The sequence below is a fragment of the Phyllostomus hastatus genome, unplaced genomic scaffold, assembly GCF_019186645.2.
Source record: "Phyllostomus hastatus isolate PE091 unplaced genomic scaffold, TTU_PhHast_1.1 phas_contig_65, whole genome shotgun sequence".
NCBI classification, from domain to species: Eukaryota; Metazoa; Chordata; class Mammalia; order Chiroptera; family Phyllostomidae; genus Phyllostomus; species Phyllostomus hastatus.
The window spans coordinates 4,920,613-4,940,863 of NW_025333932.1; the positions used below are offsets into that span (position 1 = coordinate 4,920,613).

General features: G+C 43.1%; 1 pseudogene; it reads left to right on the top strand.

Moving 5' to 3' along the window:
• The first annotated feature begins 10,629 nt into the window (after positions 1–10,629).
• Positions 10,630–20,251, top strand: part of LOC123825783 — a 107,236-nt pseudogene continuing 97,614 nt past the window's right edge.

Genomic DNA, 20,251 nt, shown 5'->3' on the forward strand with positions numbered 1-20,251 from the left:
CGCGGTAGAGATGGCGGAGCACGACTCTTTATTACGCACTGGGGCTCAGAGGAGACAATGGGACTCCAAATTCTGAGCCCAGAACTCTGACCTTCCAGGGTTTAAAAAGCCCCGGGCTTCCTACCCACGTGGCGAAGCAAGGTTACAGAAGCCCAAATGCGGCAGCTAGATCTAGTTACCTTATTTGGCTAAAACAAGAACAAAGCACATGGGCTCAACATGGCGGTTGCCCGACACATTCCCCCCTTTGATGCTAAACAGCACTCGTGTCTGTTCTAGCATCAGTATCACAGTCCGCATATTTGCCCTCTGTCTGAGTTGGCTGTAATCTCCGGTAATGGTGTCTCGGGAGGGAAAGGATCTTGGTGGTAGCTCTTCGGGTTACTGTGGCTTCTAGTTGTTGCACTACCATGAGCAGCAAGCAGGGTCCTAGGGTTAATTCGAGAAAAAGGATGAGGAGGGGGCCTAAGATAGGGGCTAACATACAGAATAGAGCTGATTGCCACCAGGAGTGGCCTTCAGCCTGGGAGCTGACGCTCCCCAATCTCTGGTGAATGTCTTTCAGTTTACTGGTGTTTTCTTCTACTATTCCACTTTCATTAACATAGCAGCATTCTTCCTGGAGGAAAAGGGAGGTTCCCCCCTTTTTCTCGGTGAGTAGGTCTAGTGACCACCAGTTCTGTTGGGCTATGCGAGCTAGGGAAGTTATTTGTCTCTGCAGCGAGGCCATGGATAGTGCAGAGGTGTTCATGGCCTGATTTAACTCCTCCCAGAGCTCCTGGGTGGATTGGAGGCTGACTGCTAGTCCTGTACTCCCCAGTCCTGTCCCGATGACTGAAGTGGCAAAGCTTAGCCCAACTAACACGGGGAGAAAAACTGCTCGCTTACGATATTCTCGGGTGAGCAGGTTACTTAACTCACCTGGCTGGTATAAGACGAGTTGGGGAGCTAGGGCCATGGGATAGCAAGGGGTTAGTATGCTTTGGTTTACATGTCCCATTACACCAAAAGAAAGTTCCTGGTGGACTGGCAATAGATCCAGAGGAGGGCAGCATCTGATTGCAGGAACCGTGTGGTCCGTAGCACTCTGGCGCTCCATAGCACTCCTGCACTCCGGCGGACGGGTCCTGGAATAAGGGAACACCTTGGAGAGAAAAGGGTGTTGGGCTCTGGGTTTGGGAAACAGTGAAGGATTGTCAGAGTGGAATTGCACTCAGTGGTGGCCTGTTAAGACATGCACATAAGAAACAGTTATTGTAATTGCCTGGGCTGGTTAGATTAAGTAGCTGTACTCCTTGCTATATTAATTTTATCCGGGAGAAAGGCCCCACTGGCTCTTGATTATCTAAAATTCTTAGACAGGGTCTTTTCCTGTTCTTCTATGACTGAATGGATACGGTAGATCATATTTAGGGTTCTGCATTTCTTGGGCCTTGTATATGAATATGTCTCCAACTGGCCCTGAATGCCGCATATTAACATAGATTTTTCCTCGGACTCCAGTTTCCCAGTCTTTGCTATCTGGGTCTAATATGAGAATTTTTAGCTCTTTGCCCATTTCAGTAGAGTGATGGCCGCAGTACCCATAAGGGCATCCACCATAAACTTAAGGTTTCCAGTCACACCCTTCGTAGAAAGAATAAAGGCACTGGTCTCTAGTCAAGCACAATGCAGGACATGCCATTCGCTCCCACCCTACGAGGCTTTTAAGACTGGAGGTGGGGATGGTGAGGGTCAGTTGACCTTTACATCTGGCTTCGTGACAGGTCACGATGCCTACAGTGTGTGTTATTATATTATCGTCTTTGGTATATGTCTCTCTGGCATAAAACTTCCATACATAAGGCTGCTCTAGGACTTCCCCCGTGGTGATCCATAGGCATAGTAGTCCATCTCATGATGTTACTCTGTGACTTTCCAAGTGTTCTGGGCTCCTGAGGCCTTCTGTCGTCGCTGCAGTTTTAAGGCAGGAACTCGCTGCTCAGTGATTTCTTCTTCTGGTCCCTCTGGCTCAGCAGCTGCTTTCACCCGAGAGTGGTGGATCCACGGTGCGATACCTGCAACTTTTAGGGCAGCGGGAATGGTTAAAAGTACCAAATGGGGACCCATCCACACAGGCTGGAGTGGCTCTTTTTTCCAGTTCTTTACCCATACATATTGCTCTGGATGGTGTGGGTGCGCTGGCCCCCCTCGGGGTTTAGGTTTGAACCCTAATTGGGCTTCTCCTATCTGATCTAACTAACACCTTCCCCAGCTGCTCTAGGTATCTTCTTTGGCCTATCTCTCCTTTTATTGGCATATTGGTGGGTCCAGTTATTCTCACTATTGGGGTAGACTTTCTATACACTAATTCATAGGGGTATACCCTGCCTGATTTGGGGTATTCCTTATCTGAAGCAAGGCTATTGGCAACAAGTCTGTCCAGGGTAATCCAGTTTCTTGGCAGTGTTTTGCCAGGGTTTCTTTTAGTGTTCTATTCATTCTTTCTACTTTCCCTGAGCTTTGGGGCCGGTAAGCAGTATGGAACTTTCACTTTATATTCAATAGTCTTGCTCAGTCCTGCACCACCTGGGAAATGAAAGCTGGTCCGTTGTTGCTCCCAAGGCTCAGGGGTAGCCTGGGTCGGGGAATTATTTCCCTTAGTAGAACTTTGGCTACTTTCCGGGCCTTTTCAGTCCTGGTGGGGTGTTGCGCATGGGTCACCGGCCAGCAGTGACCATGGAACGCTGTGGATGGCTCGACAATAAACACGCGAGAAAAAACACACATGCACAGAGACAAACTAGTTTCTGTGGGGAAGTAGGGACGAAATGGCCACCCCCCCTAGTGGGGAGCGCGCTGATTTACCGTCCATACCTGCTTTTATTGGGCTCATTCTGCATAATAATTCAGGTAAAGTACAGTACTCATTAGGGGGAAGTAAAGAACTCTGCCGGTCTATTGAGTTGGGGGTCAAAGAGCTGTAAGACTGAGGAACAAAATAACTTCCTCCTAAGACCCTTCTCATTCAACTGAGAGCATTCTAAACAAAGAAGGTTTCACAGTAATTTACATGTTCTTTCTTAGGCCTGATCACCCCGGGGAATCCGCACTTCTCAGTACCAAGCTGCACCACCCTGTCATTGTTTCAGGCTTAGGTGGAGCAAGGGAACTAACGCAACCGAGAGACAAGGAGGTTTTTTCCCAGATGCTGAGAACTCAGGCTATGTCAAAGCCGAGGAGCGAGGGTCCATCACCCCCTTTTGCTTTAGCCCCCCAAGTCCTTCTTTTGGGGGGCCTCCCAAAGTGATCGTGCCTGTCTTAGGTCGTTCCCCCCGTGGGGAATCTCACCCATCTTTGGCTAACCGACCAAGCTTTTTGGGGTTCAGTCATGAATAAAGCAGCAGAAGCAGCATTCCTGCCAGGGAGATAAGCTTTTGTCTCCTTGCTGGCTTACAGTTCCAAGGGCGTTCCCTTAGCCTTAGCCTAGGCAGGGGTTTCAGCTTCTGATACCAGTCAGGGTGGTTCCCAACATCTCCCCCTTTTTTAGTTTTTAAAATCAATTGTGATTGTTAAGCCTGAGAAACCTACTTTTGCTGTTTTTGAATGCAAATCAGAAGAAAAGCAACATCTACATACATCATAAGGCAATAATAGAAATATAAAGCAGAAACTAAATTCTATGGGTTGTGAAAACCTAAATTTCTAAATTCAGTGCAAGAAAACATATTAAGGGAAAAACAAAAGTAATAGGTCTGATTACATTTCAATCTTTGTGAGAAATTACATAGATATCAGGAAAGGCAAATCACAAGGCAATTTGAGCATAATGCAAGCTTGACTTCTTATGAGAGGATTTCTTAACAGGTGCAGTTCTGCGCACCAACTCATCACCTACTTTCTTACGTGGGTGTTGAATTTTAATTTTACGCCTGCCAGAGTGGTTTCTCATACCTTCTCCCTTGTTTTCAGTTAGGACTGCTAAGGGTTCCATAAAGGTGGCTACTTGCTGGTCTCTGATACGACCCTGGGAAAACAATTTGCAAATACACCGAAGTACACAAATCAATATTACAATCAGTAAACAACCAGCAGCTCCAAAAACCCAAATTCTCAAATTAGTTCCATCAAACCATGTTTTAGGATTCAGCCAATTAATATTTTCATGAAGGGCTCGAAAAATGTCCTGTTGGGTTAAACGTTGAATGTCCTGCAGCTGCTGATGTAACTCCAACTGCAATTTATCAATTTGTCCTTTTAAGTTAGTGGAGAAAGCTCCCCTCAAGCGATGTTGTATATCAGTCCAAGTATGTTGGCTGGAATTCCATTGTAGCAGTGTGACACACAGTTTGGAGAAGCCAGGGTAACAGGTTAGGTGCTGGTGAGTCACGAGTGCATCCTGGTGTTCGCCAATCCAGATCAGTGCTGATTCAACTGCAGAAAGGCGGGTCAGGATCTCCTGATGTATTTGGGCCTGTTGGACTAATTCTAAAGTAGCATTGATTAAACCATAAGTGCAACCAGGTGTTAACAAACTGTCGGACTCATAAGGAGGGCAGTGCATTGTTAAATGCTATAATGCCATTTGGATTCATTCATTTTCTGGTCATATTCTGGAGATGACAGATTTGGAAAGAGTTGGAAGGCACAATTAAATCATAACCACTATTAACAACTGGTCTTGTTAGATTTATGCAAATAAACCTTATGTCATTACTTACTCCTTTAGAATGCCAAATTCTGGAGGGATCAGGTAGGGAGAAAAATATAAAGTGTGAAGGAAAATCCTTTTCCTTCTGATATCCACCAGGCTTCTTAAAACTTTCACTTCCACAGACCCTCTGCAACATTCACAAACTCTATTCTTTCTTTCATAAACCTTCTGATATCCACCAAGATTGCATCTCCATGCCTTATACCTTCCATTACTAACACACACCACATAATTCTTTCTTAAAACGTCTACTTCCACAGACTTTCTGCAACATTCACAAACCTTCTAATCTTTCTTTCATACCCATTCTGATATTCACCAAGATTGCATTTCCATGCCTTATACCTTCAATTATTAACTAACACCACATAACTTCTTTCCTAAAACTTTTACTTTCCCATTTATCTTTACAGTTTCCCATTTACATTCCTAGAGTGTGAAGTTTCAACCTTCCCTGGAATCCTCAATTTCCTTTTCAGAGCAGATACAGAGCAAAATCCATCCTTCTCTCTGGGGGTGAAGGTGGGGCCTCTGTGATCTGCTCACTCAATTTGCACACCGTTTCACTGTCAGAATCAGATTCCTGGTCATCTAGCTCTGTTTTCTTTGTCCAAATGAACTGGAGAGAATCCCTGACAAGCCTCCAGGTTACAAAGGTGTGCACACCAATAGATATATCACTGTTTTTGCAAAGATTTCAACCTTTCACCCACTTTTTCCCAAATATCAATGTCTAACATCCCTCTACCAGGAAATGAAGGACAATATTTTCTTATAGATTGCAAAAGCTGAACCAGATGCTTTTCTTTCACCTTATATTTTGCTTCTTTAAGAACTTGTTGTAATATACACAGAAAAGCTTTCTTCCCTTTAGATAAACTACAACCCGTGTTTACCTTCCTTCTTCCCTTTTTTTTTAAAGAAAAAGCTTACTTTTATTTATTTTTAGTTGGCCAAAACAAATCACCTGATTACTTTTTTCAAGGCAAATCGTTTGTTCCCCCAAACTTGAGAATTAAATTACTATTTACTCAATTATAGACGGTCGCGAAGAGAGAAACAACCTAGAAAAGAAAGACCTACTTCCCTGAAAATTCAACGCGTCCGAGAAAGAGAACGGGGTCGTTGGCCCTTACCTGGGCTGTTAGTGCGCAAATCCACCCGAAGTTGATGCGTTGTCCACAGCGACGGCTCGTAGCCGCTGGTTCCAAGTCGTCTTGAACGGGGTCCCACTTCTGTGGTCCCGAATCGCGGCCCCACGTTGGGCGCCAGCTGTTGCGCGCGGGTCACCGGCCAGCAGTGACCACAGAACGCTGTGGATGGCTCGACAATAAACACGCGAGAAAAAACACACATGCACAGAGACAAACTAGTTTCTGTGGGGAAGTAGGGACGAAATGGCCACCCCCCCTAGTGGGGAGCGCGCTGATTTACCGTCCATACCTGCTTTTATTGGGCTCATTCTGCATAATAATTCAGGTAAAGTACAGTACTCATTAGGGGGAGGTAAAGAACTCTGCCGGTCTATTGAGTTGAGGGTCAAAGAGCTGTAAGACTGAGGAACAAAATAACTTCCTCCTAAGACCCTTCTCATTCAACTGAGAGCATTCTAAACAAAGAAGGTTTCACAGTAATTTACATGTTCTTTCTTAGGCCTGATCACCCCGGGGAATCTGCACTTCTCAGTGCCAAGCTGCACTACCCTGTCATTGTTTCAGGCTTAGGTGGAGCAAGGGAACTAACACAACCGAGAGACAAGGAGGTTTTTTCCCAGATGCTAAGAACTCAGGCTATGTCAAAGCCGAGGAGCGAGGGTCCATCACCCCCTTTTGCTTCAGCCCCCCAAGTCCTACTTTTGGGGGGCCTCCCAAAGTGATCGTGCCTGTCTTAGGTCGTTCCCCCGTGGGGAATCTTACCCGTCTTTGGCTAACCGACCAAGCTTTTTGGGGTTCAGTCATGAATAAAGCAGCAGAAGCAGCATTCCTGCCAGGGAGATAAGCTTTTGTCTCCTTGCTGGCTTACAGTTCCAAGGGCGTTCCCTTAGCCTCAGCCTAGGCGGGGGTTTCAGCTTCTGATACCAGTCAGGGCGGTTCCCAACAGTGGGGAAGGCCTTGACCCAACCTGAGAAGGTGCATATGAGGACGAGCAGGTACTTATATCCCCGGCTTGGTTTGACCTCAGTGAAATCTACCTGCAGGTCTTCCAAAGGTTGGATCCCTTGGTGCTGTATTCCCGGCAGGACTCGATTATTTCCTGCTGCGTTGTTCTTGGTGCAAGTTACACATCTGGCTGAAATGCTGGCACATAGTGCGGTGAGGTTGGGTATGTAGAGGTACCTTTGGAGCAGGTTTTCTAGGGCTGTTTTTCCTAGATGGATCAGGGTGTGACAATTCTGAACCACCTGCACCGCCTGGCCCTAGGGCACGTAAACTCGTCCATCAGGGAGCCTCCACAGGCCCTCTGGTGTTCTGGGTGCTTGAGCCTGCCTAGCCCATTCTTCTTTGGCTGGTTGATAGTCTTGGGTGCTCAAAGGGGAGCTGATCAATGGACTCACTATGGCCTTTGGATAGTCCTGTTTCTTAGCAGCAGCTTTTGCAGCTTGATCCACGAGTCGGTTTCCTATGGCCTCCTCTGTGTTGCCCTTAGTATGTCCCCGGCAGTGCATTACTGCTACCTGAGCTGGGCTCCATACAGCCTCTAGGAGTCACAGGATTTCAGTTTTGTTCTTTATTTCTTTTTCTTTGGCAGTCAGTAGTCCTCTTTCTCTACATATGGCCCCATGTATGTGGAAGGTGGCAAAGGCATACTTGGAGTCAGAGTATATATTGACCCTTTTTCCCTTGCTTAGTTCCAGGGCTCGAATAAGGGCATAAAGTTCAGCCCTTTGGGTTGACCACCCGGAGGGCAGGGGCTCTGCTTCGAGAACCTGTTCTTTTGTAGTTACAGCGTATCCGGCAATCCGCTCTCCCTTCTCAGTTATGGTACTTCTCCTATCGGTGTACAGGTTTAGGTCCGCCTGGGTCATTGGCTGGTCTTTCAAGTCTGGCCGGCTGGCATACACCTGATCAGTGGCCTCCTCACAGCTGTGGTCGGGTTCCCCAGCCTCTGCAGGTAGGAAGGTGGCTCGATTGATCTTTTGCATCATCCTCAGATGTACTCGAGGGTTTTTCTGCAGCACCCCTTGGTACTGGGTAAGCCTCGGGTTGGACAGCCACTGATGTCCCTGCCCTTTGAGGAGGTTGTGCACAGCGTGTGGCATGTATAAGCTAATTTCCTGCCCTAAGGTGAGCTTGTCAGCTTCTTGGAGGAGGGAGACAGCAGCCGCTATGGCCCACAAGCAGGGAGGCTATCTAGCTGCTACATTGTCCAGTTGCTTTGACAGGTAAGCTACCGGGTGTTGCCATGGTCCAACTTCTTGAGTCAGGACTCCCAAGGCTACTTTCCCCTTTTCATGGACATAGAGGGAGAACAGCTTATTGGGGTTGGGTAAGCCGAGGGCCGGGGCGCTGACCAGAAGCTCCTTTAGCTTCTCAAAAGTGCTCTGTTGCTCCATTCCCCAATTAAATGGAGCAGTCTCTGCTCCTTTGAGGGCTTGATATAGAGGTTTTGCTATCCCCAAATACCCTGGGATCCATATTCGGCAAAACCCAGCTGCCCCCATAAATTCCCGGAGCTGTCTTCTAGTTGTTGGGCTGAATTGCCGATTTATCACAGTTCTCCTTTCAATTCCCAATGCCCTCTGCCCCTGGCTTATTTGGAAACCCAGGTACCGGACTTCCTTTTGGCAGATCTGGGCCTTCCTTTTGGACACTCGGTAGCCTTTGGATGCCAGGAGCTGGAGCAGGGCCCCCGTCCCTTCCCGGCACTCGTAATTGCTGGGCCCTGCCAACAGCAAATCATCCACATACTGGAGTAAAACAAGGTCGGGATGCTGCCCTGAGAATGGTTTCAGGCCCTGGGCCAATGCTTCGCTGAATATAGTGGGGGAGTTCTTGAACCCCTGAGGCAGCTGGGTCCAGGTTAGTTGGGTCTTGCTGCCAGTGTGGGGGTTTTCCCATTCAAATGCAAATATTGGCTGGCTTACAGGGGCCAGAGGTATACAAAAGAAGGCATCCTTTAAGTCCAGACAGGTGAAATGCGAGGCAGTCGGGGGCAGTTGGCTTAATAGTGTGTATGGGTTGGGCACCATAGGGTGTAGAATCAGGCTGACCTCATTGACAGCCCTGAGATCTTGTACCAGGCAATACCCAGACCTGTCTGGCTTCTTCACAGGGAGGAGTGGTGTGTTCCATTGTGACTGGCAGGGAACCAGTACTCCTTCAGACAGGTACTTGTCTATTACCCCGACTATGCCTAGTCGGGCCTCTTTGGATATGTGGGATTGCCTGAGGCAGCAGGGCTGTGCCCCTGGTTTCAGGTCTATGATCACCGGGGTTAGGACCGGTGGCAAGTCCTGGCGGGTTTCCCTCTGTCCATACGTCGGGAAATTCTCCTATGAGGGGGTCTTGGCTGCCTAGGCCTCCCTCTTCTTCATGGATTCGGTATTCTTCCTTCCGGGGTATGACGAGGGCCACTAAACTCAAGCTTCCTAATTCGAGTGTGGCTTGTCCAGTGGGGTGAAAGGCTACTAGGGCTGAAAGCTTACTCAGCAAGTCTCTGCCTAGGCACAGGGCATTCGGGTAGGTAGAGGAATTCATGGTGGACCTGGTGCCCTCCCAGCCAAATTGTCTGGGCCTGGCAAAACTTCTTTGGCTTACTGGGCTGCCCTGTGGCTCCTATGATAGAAATTTCTCAGCCTGATGGCAGGGCCACAAGGGTGGTAACTGCCGAATGCTCAGCTCTGGTATCTATCATAAAAGTCAGTGGTTGGCCCCCCACTCGGGCTCGGACCATGGGCTCTTGGGGGCCGAGTTTCATTGAGCCTGGTCCTGCTCATTCAGTATCCAAACCTACCAAACTGAGAATCCCAGGTGCTGGAGGGAACGTTGGGTCTTCCTTTTGCTTTCGGTTTGGGCAGTCTCATTTCCAGTGGCCTCTCTCCTTACAATAGGCGCACTGGTCTTTGTCTACTTTAAAATGGCCTTTCTGCCCTTTCTTCTGCGGAGTCTTTGCTGGGGCCACCAGGGCAGCTGCTAATAGCGCCACCTTCTTTTTCTGTTTTTCTAAGGCTGCTGTCTCAGCCGCCTCCTCCCTGTTGTTGTGGACTTTATTTGCCACTTCTACTAACTGGCTGATGTTCATGCCGGCAAAACCCTCCAATTTCTGTAGCTTTTTGTGGATATCAGGCGCCAACTGAGTCACGAATGCCATATTAACCATCCGCTGGCTATCCGGACTCTCAGGATCAAAAGAGGTATATATCCTGTATATTTCAGTTAGTCGCTCTAGAAAGTCCCCTGGGCACTCGTCTGCCCGTTGCATTATACTGGAGACCTTTGCCATGTTGGTGGGCTTCCTAGGCCCGGCCCTGACCCCTTACAGGATGGCCTCCCGATATTGGTCAAGAGCTGCTCTCCCCTGTTCTGTACTGTGGTCCCAGTCCAGCCGAGCTTCTGGGGCTGCCGCTCGGGCGTACTGTAAGGGATCAAGGGTTCCTGCCGGGGCATGAGTTTCGAGGTACTGATGGGCCTCTTGCATGATTTTGCGCCTCTCCTCCGTGTTAAATAGTGTTAACAGGAGCTGGTGACAGTCATACCAGGTGGGCCAGTGAGTCTGCATTATGGATTACATTAAATCAATTAATGCCTGTGGCTTTTCCGAATATGAGGGCATGTGGTGTTTCCAGTTAAGGAGATCAGTAGTGGTAAATGGCTGGTAATAGAAAACTATAGGTCCCGGCCTGAGCGTTCCATCTGCCACCACCTGTGGGAGCCCTTGAGCCTCTCTCAGGGGCATCTGGAGGGCCTGATGATGCCTTAATAGGGTCGCAATTGGTGATGGCGCAGTTTCTGGGAGCCCCCCATGGGTCCTCCTCTGGTGGGGGCGAGACTGATGGAGGAGGGGTGTCTGGCCCTGGCGGTGCAGTGGGAAGTCCCCCATACGGTGGCAGGGAAATGGGTTGGTCATCCTCAGGGTGCCCCTGGTGGATTGGATGCTTTAGGCCTCTAGCCACCAGGATCTGAGTTTGGGGTCTATCCAGCCGCCCACAGCATCATCTGGACTTCTTCTGCCCTGAGGTTCCTGGATGCTTCAGGGCTACTCTAGCACACTGCTGGAGCCACCTTGACATGTCTTAGGCTAATTCCTGCCATCTATCTATATAGACATATTGGTCCGGGTGCCCTGGGTTCCTGGTGACTATCAGGTGAACTGCTCTAATTATGCTTAGATTCAGGGTGCCCTCAGGGGGCCAGCCTACCCTGAAGATGGGCCATTCTGAAGTACAGAAAGTCTCTAGCTGGCCCAGGTTCATCGAGGGGTCTTGTCCTCGGAACCGGTCAAAATTCTGGAGCATACAGTCTAGGATGGTTGACGGTCGCCTCCCATGTCTCCCACCCTTAGGACGCAGACAAACAAAGGAAAGGGGGATCTTTCACACGCCTGCCTGGCCTGTCCTATCATGAGGGACTTAGGTTGGTCTTAGCAAGAGGCTGCCCGTGTAGTCATTTGGGTTATCTTCCCAGCCGTTATGCCGTATGACCAACCCAGGAACCGCAGGTGAGGGCCCAATAAGACTCCATAAGCCTAATTTGGCTTGTGGAGTCACAGACACATTCACACTCACACTCTCAGTCACGCAGAGTTTATAATTTTTCCTCCCCCAAGCTGAAGTCCGGTGGACTGAGCCCTATCTTAACGTGGCCCAGACTCCTGAATTTCTGGTTGAGAGGTGATCAGCCTCTCCCTGGTCTCAGGTCCAGTTCCTGGGGCACTTACTGATCTGGCGCCTCAGACAGTTTGTGGTCCGTCTCTCCCCTTCCGCCCAGGTCTTAGAGCGGCTGGGTACGCAGCATGGGAGCCTCCATCCAGGGAAGCCCAAAACAACCGGGCATGTTCTCCTTCCCCTGTGACAGGGCTCCCCCACTGAGCCCCCGGTCGTCTTCACCAGAGGCAAAATGCCTGCTTCGAGTGAGTCGTTTCCTGGTCAGGAAACCAAAATGTTGCAGGAAAGAATAACTCACACATGGTAGAGATGGTGGAGCACTCTCGGGCTCAGAGGAGACAATGGGACTCCAAATTCTGAGCCCCGAACTCTGATCTTCCGGGATTTAAATAGCCCCGGGCTTCCTGCCCACGTGGCGAAGCAAGGTTACAGAAGCCCAAATGCAGAAGCTAGATCTGGTTACCTTATTTGGCTAAAACAAGAACAAAGCACAGGGGCTCAACATGGCAGTTGCCTGCCACAGTAGTTGTGCTCTAAGAACCTGAATATAATATTGCTTTGTAGTGTCAAGGTTTCACAGCGAAGACTTTGTGTATTGCAGGATTTTAGGTGAGGAGATTTCTCTTCATGCAAGTAAATTAAGTGACAGGAGGGCATTCTGTGTGGAAGAAGCCTATGACCAAATACTCTGACCTGTAAAATCACAAAGGGATACAGCATATTCAGCAAGGAGCTCTGATTTGCCACAACCTGGAGTCTGCCTATGAGAAGTCATGGGGGAGAGAAGGTGAAGAGAAGTAAGGAAACAAGCAAACAAACAAAAATGTGGGCCTTGTGGGGAATGTGGATTTTTCCTAAGAGGCAGTTGAGAATCTAGAGCCTTTAAAGGGACAGATTGACATATTAGATTTAGTGTTCAGGATATATCTGGGGCAGTCATGAGGGGGCAGGGGGAAATGGGAGGAGACTAATAGGGTGAGAACATATCAGAGGTGGTTGTGGTATACAAGCCAATGATTCTCACCCTTGAGCAATTTTGTCACACAGGGAAGTTTTGTCAGTGTCTGGAGAAAGCTGGAAAGCAGGGATTGCTTCTGGACAGTCTAAAAGCCAGGGATGCTGCTGAACCCTACAATACATAACATAAACCCCAACAATAAAGACTTCTCTGTGGTGCAGGTGGTAAAGGGTTGCTTCCAGCATTTAGTTGCTAGAGGCCAGTGATGCTGCTAAACATTGCACTATGCTCAGGATAGCTCCCCCTAACTCAATAATCATACAGTTCAAAATGTCAATAGAACTGAGAGTAAGGAACCTTGGTCTATGGAAATTATGATGAGTTTTGTGCACTAAGGAATTAGCATGATAAGAAAAGGAGAATCCTAAATGAGAATTACTTTTGAAGCTAAATAAACAGTAGTTGAATCCCAGTTGCATTAATATACACGAGAGTGTGATTCCATTAATTTGGATCAAGTACAATGAAAAAGAAGGTCTTATGAGAAATGAAAGAAGCCTCCTGAAAATAATATTGTCTCGTCTCCTGATAGATCTGATGAATGGGGAAGAAATCTAATAATCTTCCAGTCATCACGTTAAGAGCAGTTGATGATTTCAGGCTACTGTGCAATCACAGAAAATGACTATGAAAGTGAGTTGGAAACACTTCTAAAATAAGTTTTGTTTTGTTTCATTTTTAATTGTTTGATTTCTGTTTTTTAATGTGTGATTTATTAATATGTCACATTGTAGACTCAAATATTATAATGTCAAAGATTTGTTAGCAAGGTTCAAGAAAGAATCATATATCCTCTGCTGTCACTGCATACCCCCACCAAAAAAAGAAATGGAATGATGAGGTGGCAGTGTCTTAGTACTAAATTGATACATCTAACTTCTGTGTGTGAATGCAAGAAAGTTATGGAAATAACACACTTGCTTAATATGGCTAAATATAAAGCTATGCTGATAAAATATTTTAGGGAAATTTTTTTCCTAAATTAAATATCATGAATTAATGTTGGGCCACTTAAGCTCAAGTTCATTTAGACTTCAAATATTTATTACAAAGCTGAAGTACAGATATTGGGTTTATGGGAAAGTGTCAGGCTGGGTATAGAGATAACATGTAAGGGGAACATCCAGGGAAAGGGCAAATCAAGGCCAGGAATGATCTGAGAAATGGAAATCTGAGAAATTGTAACACAGATGTCCATAAAACATAGGAGTTTATAAAATTGTTCCTTTGCATAGATAATCAAATAGCAAAACCTTCAGTTTCTTATGTCTTAGATCCAGGGCAAAAAGGTTTAGGTTGTTTGCTGTTGTATCTGTAAACTTAAAGGCCATATGAGTAGAGACTTAGTAAAGTAGGAAAAGATTATAAAATTTAAGAGATTATAAAAGATTATAAAACACAGTAATTTCAATGAACCATTTTCTGCTTGGTATAATTTTATTCTCGGTTTACTGACAAAACAACAACAACAAAAAACAAAAAAACAACCTCTATATATTTGGGATTCAAATAGGTATCAAATATCAAGTTGGCTTGTATCTGTGAATTCTCGAGATTATGGCATGAACTCTTATAGAATTCTTTACTTATAATACCCACTGTGACATCATAAAGAATTATTTAAAAGATTTGTAATAACTGCCATGAAAAGGACAAATAAAAGCCTCTAGTAGAATCTCTTGCAGAGCAGGTTGTCATCAAAACCTCAGTCAATTGAAGGCTCCCATAAGCATACTGTCAGTCTCCTTTCTCCCTTCAGTCTTGGTAGTTTCAGATTTTAGTTAATAAACAATGTTATCCCTTAACATTTGGGAGTTGTTTATTCTCTAAAGCAGAAAAGTGATGTTTGAGGAAATAGTTACATTATGAAATAAGATTTATTTCTCAAAAGGCAAAAGCATGTTTAAGATGTTGAAGAAGAATTCATGGTTATAGTATTACCATTTGTCTGCCCACTAGTGTTTCCTTACTGATTAAGCCTGTGAAGAAAGATATTATTCAGAATTTGAAATACTATTGAGAAATGTGCTGGGGAATTGATAAGTTGTATAGACTTAACCAGAATTTTCAAATATTTTAAAGTAGATTCAGTAGCATGCTTACATCTGGAATCCTATTAAAAATCAAATATTAAGCAGAATTTGGAGAATATTGTATTCTCTTTGTCATATTTTCAGAAATGTCTGCTTGTGATAATTAACATTTCTTTCAGATGTTAGAGTTCACATGTTCTTAAATCACTGAGCATATTTTATGGGACAAGTATTTTTCAAAGACTAAAAGTTAGGTTCTGACATGCAGTAGTAAGAATAGTGCAGAAGTCATAAATAATGTTTTTAATGGTGTTCACAAAATAAAACATTAATGTAAATGGGGAAATATGTGGTTTTTACAAGATACATTTATTCACTTGTTTAGTCATTAAAAATATTTACTGTTATATCTGCTCTAGGTAGAAAATGGTGAACAGGTGAGCTATTAAGTGAATCAGAAACTAGTGAAAAGGGGAAGGGCAGGTTGAATAGGTGATGGCCGCTGCTCTCCAACTCACACTGCTATGACGAGTCCTTTAATAAAAGAGCCAAAGTGCTGTCCTTTTAATTTCATCTATGTCTTGATTGATCCTGCCTGAGTCACTGCTATTTGTTCTTTTGACTCATTACTGGCCTGCTAAACTAATTTATAATGAATGATATCTTGCTTATCAGAGAAAAATATATTTCATATAAAATCTATATGTATTTTATTATTTTTACAGGTTTTTGAGAAAAGTCTTTTGAGCACATAAAATACAGACAAAACGCAACCTTTTCTGCTCTCCAGGATACTGTGAGTGAGAAAGAAGTGAAGGCAACTGGCCTGTGGTTCATTTGCTCACATTTCCAGAAGAACGCTCCTGAGAAGTTGGGAGTCTGGAGGCATCAGGGTCTAAGAAGGTAGATGATGACTTGGACCAATCTCCTTTCCGGGTGTACCTCTTTTTCAAAAGAAAAAGAGCTAATTATCGAGTGATCTCAGTAGAATATCTCTGGCTAAAAATTACTTGTGGTAAATAAACCTGTAGTTTATGAATTAACAAAATATGGGTCTCTGGAGAATGTCATAGAAACTATACAGCTATCAGGTGTATAAAAGGGAGATGTTTTATAACTCAATTGCTTCATTGATATATACTTTTCTTGGTCAAGTTTTTATGTATTTGTAAAAATACTGAGGGGAGAAAAATAGGGCAAAGGTTTTAAACCTTCTGTTAAAAGGTTAAATTTTCTTCTTTGATCATTAAGCTGATACCTTAAAAATCTCAACTGGAAAATACTTGAGTGAATGAGCTTTGTTACAAATGAATCAGTTCTAAGTTTTGTTATTATTTTAAAGTGCTTGTCTAGTCCAATCTACCCCCAACAGTAAACTCTTCAGTCATGTCTATGAAAAATTGTTATTTTATTTCTGCTTAAGTCCTTCTATGGTTAATCAATATTGTCCTGTTCTGGTGAACTTTAGATTCAACAAAATAAATTGTAGTTACTTCCTAACTAATTAAAGCCAATTATACTGTCTCAAAGAGAGTATAAAAGGAAAAGGGGAAGATCTGATGATGCAGCTTGGTGGTTCTGCCACTAGGGGACAAATGAGGAAAATTATTCCTGATGAGGACTGAGAAAAGCCCAGGATGCAGAAGGATGACTAGCAGAATGTGCAACAATCCAGAAGAAAGGGAAGAAGAAAATTTTGAGAAGAGAGTATTGTTAACAGGCACTAAGACTCACGTAGAAAAGAAATAAAGGGGTGGGGGGGATCATATAAGAGGTCTACATTATTACATTCCCTCACTTCTGTGAAGAAATTTTAATAGTGTGATCAAATTTTTTTTAATGATCAAAATAACCCTGACCTCAAGCAGTTCACAGGCTGGTGGGGAAGAGTACTTCAACAAATAACTAGAATACCTGTCATCCAATATGCCAGGTATTAAAACAGACATATAAAAATATTACAGGAGAGGACATAAGCAAGTAATTAACTCTGCTTGAGTAGGGAGAACAAGATCCTTTAGAAATGCAGTGACATTTGAACTGGACAATTGAATAAAGATATGAGCTCTGTAAAAAAGAAAATTCTGGTTCTGACTTATGGGAGTAAAATGTCATATATGAAATGGTGAGCAATTTGGTGGATAGTTCTTGCAGCTCTATCTAGAGAGTTGATCTTTCTGGCATATCTTATAAACCTGCCATATTAAGTCATTCTCCCTGGTCTTTCAGTATAATGCTGAAACATATCTATTAATAACAGTATACAAATATAGTTATAAATATTAATTATTAGCATAATTTATCACAACAGAATCTTAGTATATTAACATTAGTGCATTATTATTCCTCTGCAGAGACCCAATATTCAAAAGAAAATTAAGTGAAATGTATTTTCCTCTAGTTATTTCACAAATTCATTTAATTACCATAAAATATTTTGGAGTATCTACTTCAGCCAATGTCTATTCTAGATGAACAGGTAACATATCTTCCCTAAATGACCTTACATACTGGAGAAAGTGACATGGAATGAGTTGTCTCAAGGATGCATAGAGCAAAAGTCTTAATTTTTCTGAGTGATGAGAGGATGTTTATTGAAGAAATAGGATGAGAACTGAAGAGGATCAGGCTATATGTTGGCAAATGTGTTTGTGGGAGTGAAAAGAATAGGGAACTGTTCCTGGCAAAAGGAGAAATATGTACAAAGATTATAAAAAAGAAAGAATATTTGAAATAATTAACCCTGAATGTGAAAGGTGGAACATGAATGGAGAAGTGGTAAGTGATAAGAAGAGAGGGGTGCCTATGAAGTAGGTTCTGGTAGGACTTTTGAGCCATGTGAAGTGCTTGGTGCTCATCCTGGCAGAGAACTATTGGCTGGGAAGTGATATAACCAGAATTGTTTTTCAAAGAAGATTGCTATGGCTGCATTTCACACTGTACGGATTAAAATGCAGCAGGAATGGATCCTAAGTAAACTGCTAGAAGACTACCACTGTACTACTAGACTGGTAAAGAGGATGGTGGCATAGGCTATGGCACAGGTAGTCAGACTAAATAAAATTTAATGGATTTTGAAATTCTTTGGTGGTAGTATTAACAGAATTTTTGGTTAACTATATATGGAGGATGGGGAAGGAAAATGCAGTAAGGATTACTGGAAGACTTCTGGGCCCAGTAATAGGTGGGTAGCAGTATTCTTTAATGAACTAAGAAACACCAGATGAAATACATATTTGGAAATGATTTCACTTGTAAGTGTTACATTTTAGGGCCATTAGATTCTCAGTATAGATGTTAGTGGGTGGCTAGCTATGCAGGGCTAAAAATCAGAAAATAGATCTTGATTTAAAATAAGTTTGGGAGTTAGTGCTTTATGTGGAAGGCCAAGGAAGCCACAAGATTGCAGAGGATAAGAGAAGAGAGCCTAGGACAGAGCCCAAGTGCAAAACAATCTTTTTTTCCTATCATTCTTTCCACCTAATTAGAAATACAGAAATTCCAGATTACCCCATGATAATATAGTTCTTGTCCCCCTCTATTTTACCTTTATTTATAGTATCATATGCCACTCTTAAAAAGAAAAAAAAATAAAAGAAAGCCAAAACAAAATTATCTGTCTAGTAAGTGAAACTTCAAAGAGCATCACACAATTATGGCAGATAAAAGTAACTCTGAAATATTTGAAATTCCTGTGATCCAAATGAATTAATTGATGTAACTATCTGGGAAGCTCAAAAATAAGAAAGGATCCCAGAAGAACAAACTTTAGAAACTTCCCCTCCAACATCATCTCTCAATGACTGTCATGGTTTTAGAAGAAGGCAGAATTAGTCAATAAAATAGAAAATGCCGATAAAATATTGGTGGGGACACAATGGACAGGGAGACCTGCAGGCCAGGTTGAGCTCCGTCTTGTTTTGAATGTCAGGGCACTTTAAAATGCCACCATTACAGGGATGGGGCATTTTCTCAGCAACAATATAATTTTTTTTCAAAGTTCCAAAGGATGAGATGTGATGGAATTTAGTCAAATGATAAATATTTTCAAGTTATATTAATGATTTTTTTTTATCAAATGACTAATTAACAATTTAGACCAGAGTTTGGCAATGATGGCCCATTGGCCAGATCAGGCCCTCTGTCTGTTTTTATTTTTAGTAAAGTGTACTGGATATAGGCATTTGTTTACATATAGACTGTGGCCACTTTCACGTACAATATGGCAGAGTTGTGTAGTTACAACAGAAACCATGCATGGCTGCTAAAACCTAAAATATTTAACTGTCTGACCTAGTCCTAATTCAGTCTCCATTGTATATCACAATATACGATAATAATGACAATAGTTAATTTATGTTTGTTTAACTCTACATAATTTAGTAAACATTTTGCCATAATTTACTATATCGTTCAAGATAAGTAAGGATGACTTTACTATTCTTCCAATTTAATAATAGTTAACTTCATAACTTACATATATTTATTTATATTCTTTGAGATCATGATTATATTTTGGGCATATGCCTTTAAAATAAAAATATAAAAAAAGAATTCATGTACAATTGTTAATTTTAATGCAATTTCCTATGATGAAAATGGGAGGAAATTGTTAATTATGATTTAAAAAACCTGGACTGAAGAGAAGAGGGAATTTCAGGGGAGAATGGGAAGGGTTTACAGGAACAAATTTAAAGGACACATGGACAAAAACTAGTGGGGGTGGTAATGGGAGGGAAGTGGGGAGGGATGGGTGGGTGGGCTGGAATGGGAGTAAAAGGCAGAAACTGTACTTGAACAGTTAAATGATTAAAATAAAATAAAATAAAAAACGTGGACTGGATATTATGTAATCATTAATTATTTTCATTAAGAAAAGTGTTGAGTAACATGGAAAAACTCTAATTACATGTTACACAAAACAAGTAACTATCAAAGTGATACATCCATTATGAATATAATGATATGGAACATTTTAAAGACAAAATACTCAAAATTTAATAATAATTATGTTAGCATAACAGGACATGATAGTCTTTTGATATGTTTGATAAATCAACTTGGGAACGTTATAGTATTAAATTATTTAATCAAACAAAAACCTATATATGTCTGTGAAGGCATCTTGTACATGGGATTGAAGTCCACAATCAGCTGACTTTAAGTAAGAGAGATTATTCTAGATAATCTAGGTTGGCTTGATCCAGTTTGATGAAAAACCTTAAGCAGGTGAAACAAAATTCCAGTTATGGATTGCATTTTCACCCAGCATAAGAGGCCCAGCCTGCCCTGCTGTAGCCCCCTTACTCTGTGGACTTCAGACTTGCCCAGCCAGCCCCTAAGAGTGCATGTTATTTCCTTGTAATAAAGCTTTCCACATTTATATCTTACTGATTCCGATTTCCTTGTTGAACCATGACTAATACAGATTTTGGTAAATACAAAAAACACCTAAAAATTTGGAACTGACTCTGAAATTGGTTAATATGTATAGGCTGGGAGAACTTTGAGAAGTATAATTGAAAAGGCCTGCATTGGCCTGAATTGACTGTTAGTGGAAGTACAGGTGTTAACAACTCTGCTAATCAGTACTTAGAATGAAGGAAGGAACCTGGTAAAGAAAACACCTGTCTTAGGGAATGTCTAAATCATCATAAACAAAATATTTGTAGAAATACAGACAT